The following is a 12,976-nucleotide window of genomic DNA, read 5'->3' as shown; positions in this document are numbered from 1 at the left end:
CTTCAGCTTTTCTGCAGATATGCCACTGATAACTGACAGCACTGTAACACAGTATGGGGATAAGTTTGTAGATAAGATCAAAACAGTTTTAGCAGAAATGTGAGCTTCAGTCTTGTGTTGTATATGCAAGATTACTCATCTCCCAGCATTCTTAGTTCACGAAGTAAGACATGCCAAGTTTCACAATTGCATCCTATAACATATAAAAGCACCATATGGTCTCATTCTTTATTCTTATCCCTGCTACCATTGTGACTCCTGGGTCGTTTAGAATCCAGTATCATGTAGTAAGATCAGCAGAGTTAAAACTGAGCACTCCACCTTCTCTAACAGGAGATGCCTTGACAGCACAGGCAGTCCACAGGCTGTTATCATAATCATTCATCATAACCCACACCAGCACTCTTGGAGAGAAACTACAGAGAGTAGGAAGAGTTAAAAATCTGTTCATACAGAATTCTACAATACCTTTCTGGAGAGAACAGACCAAAGCTTTTTTAATTGACACTGCTGGCTAGAAAGAGTCACAGGAAGAGATCACATCTTTTAGGAGCTATTCTCCCAAGTATAAATGTTAGAGTGGAAAACCAGTGAAAACCATGGACTACAAGAAAGATTTGCTAGCAAAATCCCTAGAAAATCCCAACACAGGCCAGAGTTTGCATAAAACAAGGCTAAACTAACCTGACTGATCAGATGTGCTGTCAAGCATTCAAGTTACCCACACAATGGAAACAAATGTTTACAATTGATCAGTGCTTACAATACAAATCTTTCCTCCCCAGTCCTTTTTCTTATTTCTTGTTTACTATTGTACACATTCAGTTGAAGCAAAAATTGTCTTTGGTTTTATTAAACAGTGGAAGAAATGAGTGCACATCCTGTCAAACTTGGTTACTTACAATAGGTATAAAGACCATAAAGGAAAAAAAAAAAAAATGTAAAACTCCTAAGAGACAAGAATGTTGGGCCATTTATTTGGTAAATTCCGATTGTTAGATACCACTTTCTAGAAATATAGATACATGCAAATAAATCATGTTGATTCAACTTATGCATCTTTTAAAAACCTTATGTGACCTTCCTCTTCAAATGCCACCTAATAAGCTAGGCATACAGAAATTAATTTATCCAATGTTAATAGAGTGTGCAGATGAACTTGGAGTTCAGGTCTTCCCACCCACGTAGGCCCTTGCCTTGTCACATAAAGTCTTTGCTTATCCAGAAAATAGCTCACAGTATTATATCTGTGTCAGAAAAGCATCTGAGAACCTTCGCTTTCATTTTCTACAAAACGGTGAGTTGAAAATGAGTTCAAATCCCATTCCTATGGGAAGAAGACAGAAAGCATAATAGATTTTCCCATTTACATGGTGAGTGAATTATCCTAATCTTAGTCAAGATTCATTCACACTACTAAGCTTCAACGAGCCATTTTGATGACTAGGTCCATACATTTCCTTACCCTTCCAATCCTGTATAAGTAACTCTTTTGAGATACCAGTTCCATGGGCATCCTTGAGAATTTTTCAACCCTACTGTCTTCTAGTCACCTGAATACTGGCAGAATTTGGCACTGAATTCAGTGCCATTGTGAACACTCCCTGATACAGCCATTTCCTGCCTCCAACTCTCATTAAACCTGGACACAGTTCCCTTAGTTAAGTTGTTACATGTGTCAATTTTCAACAGATTCATAGGTTGTCTAGATGTGTATGTTTAAGAACTAGAATCTGTCCCATGTAACAAATGTTTAAAGGCACTTAGGATTTTACTTCCCTCTTGCAGATTCTATCAGTATTTTCTTTGAAGGAAAATCACATGCTTACATGGCATATCACTGCCAATCTTTCCCTGAGATCTGTCCCTGTTCAATTTTTCTACCATGTTAAGTTTGGGACCTTGTCCTACGTTCATTCGAAAATAGAAAACAAAATCAATATCTCTGCTTTTCTATGTACTAAATATAGATGTATAAACAAAATCCTTAGCTAGTTAAAGATAGCAGCACACAGATGGTATAAAAACCAAAGCACTTAGCAAGCTCTGAGACAGGCTGTTCTCATACATGCTTTGTATTAGCTGACAACATGTTGTAATATTTTTCCACAACAGGGTTAAAATCTCACTCAGCCTTGTAAATTGTTTCACTTTATTACTGGATAAGCATTACATTAAGGTCTCTATGGCTTTTTATGAAATTTGACTGTCTCTCTGTCCCATAACATTTATTTTTTATTATGTTTTCCCACTTTCCTAACATTTCTCTGGGTGCCTCCTCTTCCTGTTTCAAGGATTCATCCAGAATGAAAGCTTGATAGTCCCGCCAACATGGAGACTACAGTTGCTGATGTACCAGATTTTGCAGTCTGACTACTTTCTGCTGGACAAATACTATTATCCAGAGGACATTTGGAATTAGAGAGCATTCATAGACTCATAGAGAATCACAGACTGGTTTAGGTTGGAAGGGGATCTTCCAGAATCATCTACTTCCAACATCCCTTCCATGCAAAGGAACCTCTCTCACTAGGTCAGGAAGTCAAACATCAATTCAACATGTCCTTGAACACTTACAAGGACAGGGCATCCATAAATCTGGCAAACTATTCTAGTATCTCACAATCCTCAACATGACGAATTTCTTCCATATATTCAATCTAAATTTACCCGTTTTTTTCAGTTGAAATCTGAATTGATTCTAGGCCTTACAGGGCTACTGAACTTAATTCCCCTGTTAACCAAATAGACTAACTGTGCTTTTATTTCTGTTAAGTAGCAAGAAATTGCATTCAGAGAAAGTTCTACCTCACTAAGCCTGCATTAAAAAAAAAGAATCTTGACATTTTAATGCCTTTTTTTTTTTTTTTTTTTAAGTTACTCACATGGTGGCTGTTCAATATTTTAACTTTCCAGTTTTTAATTACTAGAATCTAAAAGAGTTAAAATACTTACACTGGAAAAGAAATATATCAGATTTTTAGTTTTACTGGTATACATGTGTTCAAGTTTTTGCTGTATTTCTTGCTTATTCTCTCGTTCATTCCCTACAGTAGATTTGAAAACATTTCAGTAAGGAGAGAAAAAAACAAAGATGAGGAGAAATGAAAGCAAAAAAGGGAGAAAAAAACAAAAAACAAAACAAACCAACCAACCAACCAAACAAACAAACAAAAAAAAAACCCACCACACCACAAGTTTTATATTTAAAAAAAAATAAAAATAAAAATAAAAATAAAAATAAAAATAAAAATACAGAAAACACTCATAATATGTGAAGGATCCATACCTTTATAACCAGGTCTTTTTTTTCCTCCAGGAGTTTAGAAAAGTTATTTGAAAAACCATAAATGGAATTAGTAACGTAATTATAGGTCTGTCAGTATCACATCGATCTTGGGTGAAATACCAGAACAGCAGTACAAGACTCAATAAAGAACTAACAAAAGTTGAAATAATTAATGCCAATCTACAGTTTTTTGAATAATAGATGTGCTATCTTTCTATGACATATCAGTTCAGTTAATAAATGTAACAGATTTAGGCACAGCATGTCACTTGGTACCATGCAGTCCTTTAGGTGTGAACATTGCACAAGCAATATAGCATAAGTTCAGTAGATTTACAATTTGCTAATTTATATTTCTGCATTATTAGAATCACTCAACATCAAAAGATGTAGCATAACTTTGAGGATGCTGGGTCAGCCCATCAGTTCGTATGGTTTGGAAAAGATTAATAACAAAGTCTGTTTCAGTCTGACCAGATCTGAAATCACACATTTAGCAACAAAAGCGTTCCTGTGCATGGGATGGCAGGCTTTGTCTCAAAAAAAGTATTAGTTTCTGGGAGAAGCTGTGGGTTTATGATGGCAATGAAGTGAGTATGGAATGGTTCTGAGCAGCCCCATGGAGCTGATAATATGTCCCAGCATAAGACCATGCTTTATTAATTGTTGAGTGAATTGCTGTAAGTATTACCACAACAGAACAGCTTTCAAAAGGAAAGTTGAGAACTTTCTAACTGATCTTGATGAAACAATTCACCTTTCCTTGTAAAAAAGTAAATTTTAATTCTTTTGAGTGACCAAAAAGAAAAAAAAAAAAAAAAAAGCCCACTGCCCACTCAGAAACCCAGCCCAACTTTACCAAGAATCAATCAAATGCTACTACTAATAATTGATTAGACAATAAACATAAAATGTACATTAATTATGATGTGAGAAAACTCGTACCTCAACCTCCAACTAGACATATTTTTCTTCCACAAAAGCTGCTAAACTGCTGTGAAACATTTGATACTGCTTGTAACTAATTTTTAAACTTCGGCTATGTAGATATAACAGGGCAAATTTAATGCAATTTATACTAAAGCAATTTTCTGCCCATCAGAGAAATGAGAAAATTAATATGTAAACCATTAACTTATAGTCAGAAACACTGTGTACTGCAACTGGAATTCGGATTATTTCTTTTGTTATCACTTAGATTTTATTGCTTTCTCAAAAGGAAAATGCTTACCAAAAATTACAATCACTGCATTTAAAGGAGACTCATTAAAAGAATATATACTTTGAGGGAAATCATCCATGAATTACGTGGCGGTCATGTTTATAAGCCCCTTTTAGCTGTTTGTTTCACTGCTGCAAGCAGCTCAGGGCATTTCCAGAGCAGCAGTCAGCAAACAGTAGTACACAGTGCACTATTAGTGCTCTGTGCTGACCCTTACTATTTACCAAAATGAAGCTGACTTAAAGGAATTAAACATTATTTCATCTGCTGGACACGCTCATCTTATCTGCATAAAAAGTGCATTTATTCCCCCTCCCCTTTGCCAGCCTTCTATTAGCCTTTTTACTTTCTTTGTGCCATGATGGTATTGTGGTTAGCCTTGGCTTTACCTTGGGTTTTATGCACACAATACCAGGGGCTTGGCATGACTCTTAAAGAATCTGAACCTAGAGAAGTCTGGAGCCAGAATGGGGCCTCTAAACTCTAGTTAGCTTCTATGAATGAACAGCATGTTGCCAAATAGCTTACAAGGAATAAGAACAAATTGTAACTTTTCTTCCTCATCTTCTACCAAGGGGATGTTGCTTCTACACTGAAAAAGTTATTTCCCTCAAAACAGCACTCACATATTCACCTGAGCAGCAGGTAAAGGAGGAGGTAAGCATAGCCAATCACTCTGTGAGAAATAGTCATAGGGAATAGATAACAAGTGAAAATACAATACTCGCTGCTCATCACCCCCTGTGAGATCAGTCTGCATAGGCAAGGGATTTTTACATGAAACAAGAAGACTCAGTTCAGAAAATGCAGGTAGGTGGAAATACAAGCACCACCATGGAATAACTTAAGTCGGTTTTTGTCTCATATTGGGTGCTTTTGGTCCTTCAACAAAACATTGTTTTTATCTCAGTCTGAGAAGTCTGTGTTACTATTTATATAATGCTTTCTTAGCTAGTGAAATATCCAAAATATGCCATTTATATTAACTAAAAGCTTCAGTTCTAAAACATACAGCCAGAGGCTCACCTCTCTGCTTGCAGTCTGATTAATGAACTCCAGGTTTACCACTTATGGATTACAAAGTTTCTGCACTGACCAAGCGTGTACATTCTTTATTGAAGTGTTTAATGGGAATAAAATGCAAACAAAAAACCCAAGACAATATATTTGGATCTATTACAAAGGCCACTTTGGTCTACTTGCTTCCTCATGAAAATACCTCTTGGCAGAAAGGTAAATTAACAAGCCATGAACACTTGTGTGAAATGTTTCCTAATACCAATTTGTGCAGACATCGACCCACCTTGAGGTGAGTGAAGCAGGTTAATTCTACCAGAATTCACTAAAGCTTTGTCTTTCCTCCCTGAAAGAACTGAAAAGAATAAGTCAAATAGAGAATAAACAATAAAAACATATTCTTCTGTTCAAGTCTTTGAAATCCTGCAACTGTGTCCACATCTAAGTCTCACTGTATGGACAATGAAAAAATACAGAGTGGAAGGATCGAGGAGCTGGTGATTGATAGTACACCGACTTGGATTATGCCTCAGAGTGTCCTTCAAGAAGACAGATGCTTTTTCCCATCTTCAGGGCATTTTCTTGGATCTATTGTTTACAATTACACAGTATTATCCATGCCTTTAAGGTTCTGCTGAGTCTATTTCAACAAGCCAAAAGTCAAACAGATGGACTCGTGTCTTGTTTTACCCTTATTTCTCCATCTGAACTGAATAAAGATTAAAGTAAGATTAAAGCCTGATGATTTGGCAACCCTGTCCCTCTTCCATCAGTTACAAACTTCAACTTTCCCAGGATGTGTTTCTCTTACTTTCCAATCAAAATCCACTGCTAGCATAGCACTACTCTGCAAATTACATCATTTAGGTAATTCCTATTTTGTTTTTCAAGACTCTTTTCAACTGAAATAAATGAATAAATAAATCACAGCATTTGTTGCAGTTCTTCATGGAGAAGGTCCATGTCATATTGGTAATACAGAATATAGAAAGCTTTTGTGTGTTCCTTTTGCTCCTGAACATCTTTTGTCAATGCAGTCCACAAATGTAAAGGTGTCTGTATTATCCGCTAAGGAGCTTTAACTTCAAGAGTCACTGCAGTCATGGACTTATAAACATTATCCAGAAAGGAAACTCTTAATGAATGTGTCACACTCTTCAACGTCTCTAAATCTTCACTGTGGAGCATAGACCAAAAAGCCCTTCTAATATCGTTCTTTGTTACACCAGATGGATAGGAGATGCCTGAATAGGATCATAGAATCATTAAGGTTGGAAAAGATCACAAAGATCATCCAGTCCAACCATCAACTCATCCCCACCGTGCTCTCTAAACCACATAACTCAGTGCAATATCTACCCTTTTCCTGAAAACTTTCAAGTTTGAGAGTAGAAAGGATCAGTCCCTTTAATGGAGCCCCAGCAATGACCGTTACTCCCTAGAAGTTCAATCAAGTCCTGTGACAATACTTTACCTACCTACAAGCATAACCCTCACTAGAGGCTGTTCAGTGAGTGCAGTAGCTGCAAACTAGCTCACTGTTTACACTGAATTGCAGAACTGGGAAGCAGAGCAGAGGAACTTGACACAGGAGATAGATGAGTTATATGAATATGATTTTCCCCCCCACAATTGAAGGCAGCAAATTCAGCTGCAATATGCAGCATCAGGATATTTATTGCTCACAGGTGCTCATGAAAATATATGAGAATCCCAAGAGGTTCACAGATTTTAGAAGGAATTATTGTGCACCTGGAAATTTGTCCTGCAAAGTGTGGTATTTGTTTCCTGTTGTTATTTGCTGTCCGTTCTTTTCTAGTCACCATGCATTATTCATAGTTGTACTTGTATGAGAGCCAAATTCTGCAGATACTCTTCATCAGCAAGAGGGAACAATTCAGATAGAAAATCCTCCTAAGAAGGATTGCTTATTTAAGTGATCCAGCATGGAGAGAATTTAACTTACTGTTTTTCTTTTAAAGCTGTTTCAGTAACCTACTTTGAGCAATGAACACCAGTAACTTTACTATTACTGCCACGTGGAACATAAAGCTGCCTCTGTACTCTGTTTATTTTGCTGTGCCAACCCATTTATAAAGACTTCCAGGAAGTCCTGTACAATTTCATTGCCATGGAAGTTTGAGGCAAGCTCTTATGTGAAGTTCATGTTTCCCCCTCTTTGCCGAGGAAGTAGAAATAGGAGAAGACTTGCCCAGGTGAACCTTTCCTCACACATTAAGGATCCAAATAAATCACAAATATGAAGCTTCTGTTAGCATAACACATGGAGGAGTAGATCATGAGGCTTATTATAAGACACTTAAATGCCAAATGCTACAATCAAAAATGTGACAGAAGACACAGCTGTTCTCCTGATATGATTGTTAGTCAGATGAGAGGATTTACAATGGTTTCTCAGGGCTGTGCAAGAGGTGTTACTGTTCACATAGTCAGATGGACAGCCTATCCCATATCTGTACTTAGACTAAAGGGATGAATAGATTATTTTGACAATTAATTTGGCCTGCACAAGCCTCCTTCAGCCTTTAGGAAAGGTGACCATGCTCTGACAGTCGTTTGAGAAGCCAGAATGGTAGCAATTTTGTATATATGCAAATATCAGAAATCCTTTCCTAAAAGCAGGGCAAATGAAAAAGAAATCTACAAATAGGAACAAACAGAAGGCCTTATCTCAACATCATTCCAATACTGAGATTGACACAATTTTTTTTTGTGAAGATGTATTTTCAGAGAAAAATTTGTTAAACCTGAAAGTGTTAACATAAGTTCTCCCTATTTGTTTTTCAGTACTTTAGATATGTAATTAAATAATATGAAGAAAATATATGAAATAATGTGCGTTTCTGTATTGCTGCCCCCTTCAATCACAGCTATGATTCATAATAAATAATTCATAAATAAATCAGTCAACTGTCTAGAGACACAGCTAAAAATTGACTACAGAAGACAGAAAATTCTGTTTTTCTAACATAACATTCCCTTTTTAGCATAATAATAAAATGAGTATAATTACAAAATAAACCTCTTTCACCCTCTTACAGCACAAGAGGAACAAGACTACTTGACATAATGGAGACAAATTATTATTGATGGAATATTAAGATATTTTTACATGCTGGCCTGCCCCAGTAAACAGTGGGGAGTCAAACTCCAAACCAGATAGGAAAAACATCCCTTGTTTAGCATTCATATTTTCATTCAACTTTATATTCCATATCATTTCCTTTGTCATACTCTATTTATAACTGTTCAGACTGAATAAAACTCAAATCATAACAGTGCTCATAATCCCCGGCCAACTTTTCTATAATTCGGCATGGCTTTCTGCATCTTTTCCCATCTTTTTCATCCCAGGTACATAATCTCTGCTTCCATTTTGGAAATAAAAAGATCATTTTTGAAAGAAAGATAATTCCATTGTTTCCATTGTTAAAGACGTATGTTTGGTGGCCCTGCTAGGCAGGGGGGTTGGAACCACATGATCCTTGAGGTCCCTTCCAACCCGGGTCATTCTGTGATTCTGTGATTCTGTGATTCCTTCTCTAGCACAGCAAGATGAGTTGGAGTCCTGTTCACAACTTGTTTTTCAGTCTGAGGGAGAAGGAAACTTAAGGTTGCCCCTCTCTAAGAGCATGCAGCAAAGCAGCAGCTTTGGTTTTAAAAGCTTTCTAAAAGCTACACCTCTTGCAGCAGTGTCTCAACAGTTCTTAGAAAGCAATTACCTAGCAGATGTTTGTTCTTAAAAGATATGTGAGAAAAATTCCTTTAGTATCAGCCCCTCAAATTTTCTTGGAATTCCTTCTCCCCACTAAATGACCACCAGGCAATAACACAAGTCTCTGCTTCTCACTGCAGCTATCATGATTTAGTACTTAAACAGGGTGATTACAATCTCTCTAGATAGCTTTGCTCTCCTGACTTCAGAAACAAGGCCAGTACTCTAAAATGGAAAGTGTTCAAACTGAGGCAGATTTGCAACACACTGGAGAAATTAGATTAATTAGGATGTCAACAGCCTTCGAAAAATCTTATGGTAAAATTCTTTGCCTGCATTCTCAATCCAAGAGGGATCCTGTAATGCATCTAAAAGCTTTTTGCATTTGCTTGTATATTTGTTGTAAGCATTCAAGTATTTTAATAGCATTCAAACTGAAATTAAGAGTGTATTGTTGTAGCTGTAAAAATATAGGCATATGAAACAGACTGTGCTCGAGATTTTCTAATTAAAGTACACAAGATGAAAGGCAAAAATTAGACCAGAATTTGGAAGCACAGAGACTTGCTTAGAACACATTAGTTCATGAACAGAACTAGAAAAAACTCCCAGATGTTTGCATTCCCAGTCCTGCTGAATCCATATTTCTCCTTAATATTCTAGAGGGGAAAGAATAATATTTTCTTGTTCTTTGAGAGGGGAAAAAAAAGAACACCACATAATCTCTCATTCCATTTACTAACAGGACTTGGCTGGTATTTGCATAGCTAAAGCCCTTTCCTTCATGAATGCTTTTTTATTTCACATGCCTAACTAAGAATTATTTTGTGATAAAATTGTCTAAACTTCCTCATCATTAACTTCTTTAAATTATACTGTCTGAAGATGTTTATGGATTAGCTAAGTAATCTACTGTGGAGCACAAACTGCCAACCAAAGTCAAACTGTGCTCCCAGCTGACTAAGAAGGTAATTAATGATTTAACTGCACAACTGCTAGCAGATCTATAATGCAACTTAAAAGCTAATTGAGAACTGTACAGCCAAAGGAAAGAGGAAAGCATAGAGCAGCCACAATGGTCCTTTGAGTAGTATTTGGTCAGGCTGCTGTCAGAGAAAGTGGAAAAATAACCATCCCTACCTCGTATAAAAATAAAAACACTACACAAAAATATGTGCTGGCTCTGGGGAATTGGCATTTTACAATCACCTCATTAAGAGGGCAAGTTTCTAGCACAGCAGTGAAATCCACAACTTCCCCTTCTCCCTCACTGATACCATTAGCATGTTTCATCTCTCCCAGCGTGCAATACAACAAAGCTCATCTCCACTAAACCAGCTACCCAGAAGAGGCAGGAAATGTTTTCCACTGCCACTTTATAGCCCAGTTATCTTAATTAGCCCCAGTTGACCGAGAAAGCCCAGAGATTGTGTTGTGTTACAACCAGGAAGAACTTCTCCAGATTTCTGAGAGGTCCTACAAAATCTTCAAGGACCAACAATTATCTTATTAACGTAAGACTGAGCAAGCATTAATCTTCTCAAATCATATGACTGTTTAGCAACTCACCACAGCCAAGGAAGTAAATAATGACTTAATCCATGCAAGAATTTGCTACAATACAGCAACATACAAGCTCCAATAAAGGCCATAGGTCAGATCACCCAGATCTGCTTAAATCTTGCTGATGTAGCTCTCAGAACCTGCAACACCCCCAGATCTAGCATTTTAAGAATAATAAAAATTAGAAAAGGTCCGAAGAACAAAATGTGAAACTTAAAAGTAGCAAAACCCCACATGTTTTCCAGTACAAGATATTGCTTTCAGCAACAAGTTAGATTGGTATTTTCCACAGCTATGCAGCCGTTTAGACACTACAGAAGTTGCTTCAGAAGGACACACCAGCATTCCCTTTCCCCATGCAGTTATGTAGTTAACGGGTCACACAGACATGCATTCTATCCAAAAGCATACAAACTGCATCACCTACCTGCCAGGGCAGTTGCCATAACCCGCACCTCACCAGTTGCTCTAAGATAATTAAGCTAGGAATGTGAAATGTATTAACACTTCCTCCAGTAGAAAAGAGAGCCCTTAAATCAACACACCCTGAGTAGCTGTACTGTTCAACTATTCAGTATCTTTCTCTAGCTCTTTTTTATAAGCCAGAGCAGGTATAAGTATACTAGCACATGAAATGGAGTACAGACCTGGCTCCTTTTCGGTGTACTTCCCCACAGGTCAGAACAAAAGACACGAATATGAGTACCATGAGCTGCTTTCAATCTCTCTGCTCCCAGCATCGGCTCTGCCAGAAACAACCCATAAGTGGAGATACTCCACTGATTTATAGGTAAGAGTGATTAGGGCTCTGTATTCAATTAAGCAATCAAGGTTCTATAGCTGAAGCTCTTCAGCTTGTGATTTACTTTTTTTTCTTTTCTTTTTCTTTTTTTTTTTTTACTGTTTTTTACTGTTATTAGTAAATTTTTCTCTTTACTTCATAGTTAGCTTGGTTTGAATGTCCCACTATAAATTCCTATGAAAATGTTAGGTAGATCAGTAGAGGGGTAGGAGCAACAAATTCAAGATGAACACTTCTGTAGAGATCTTGTTACTAACTCAGTACTGGGAAAGACAGAAGGGAGAGTTAAGTCTTTAAGCATGTGAAGCAGAAAGATTTCCGGTGCTCTGAAGAAAAAGATGGGCTTAATTCCTTCCAAATGAAAGTCCAGTAGAATAAAACAAATGTGAAAAGGATCACATACGATAGAGAATCAATAGTGTTTTATAACAAGGTCATTGAAAATTGGAACTAAATCTGCAAGTTAAGAATTTTTGCTCCCTCTCCTGTAATCTTCTTTACCTTGCCCCAAAATCATATATAAGTTTGGCTAAGCAAATAATAGGGATTCTGTTTTTGATCTGATCTGCATATGATCTTAGCTCATATACATTCGAATGTTTCCTGAATGTAGTTACACAGTGTGCACAGTACACTCACTGGCTGCTGCCTCTTCTTAAAATGGATGCAGGTATGAACTGGTTTTCTGTAATTAGAAGCATTATTTAAATATTTGTCCTCTAGCCAGGTGACAATTAAGCTCAAAAAACATGAGGGGTTATGATTCACTAAAAAGAAAGAAAGAAATCTTTCAAAAGAGTGGGGAAGAAAAACAAACAAACAAACAAAAAACAAATAGAGAATATGGACATTGAAGACCTAAGGTAAAACACTGGGTGAAACCCATGGTGGATTGAAATCTTGGCCTTGCTAAAATTGGAGGTGATTACATTTCAGTCTTGACAGTGTTTCACCTTATGTGTTCTTGTGAGCCAACCTATGGAATTGTATATCAAAAAGACAGCCGTTTGTTTTGGTAATAAAATAAAAAGGTGCTAGTAAATCCATCAGTTTCTGTCCCTCCCTGATGAATATGTTCTCCACAGTCCCTGCCTCCGAAAGGTTAGCTGTCTCCTAGAGGCAGGAGCAATGAAATCCAAGTGTTCAGCTTCCTGCCTTTCTGTTTCACCCAAAACTGTTTTATCAGGGGTAAAGGAGCCTTAGTTTCCTAAAATCAACACTTAATGGTGCATTTGAGCTATAACATAAATACAACAGATCTTTGATTAAACTATAATGTTCTCAGGCGCTGCCTTTGTTGTCAAATGACAGTACAGGGGTTGACATAAAGAAACCAAAAGCTTTCCA

Source organism: Excalfactoria chinensis, chromosome 7, assembly GCF_039878825.1.
Source record: "Excalfactoria chinensis isolate bCotChi1 chromosome 7, bCotChi1.hap2, whole genome shotgun sequence".
Taxonomy (NCBI): Eukaryota; Metazoa; Chordata; class Aves; order Galliformes; family Phasianidae; genus Excalfactoria; species Excalfactoria chinensis.
This window is presented reverse-complemented; position numbering follows the sequence as displayed.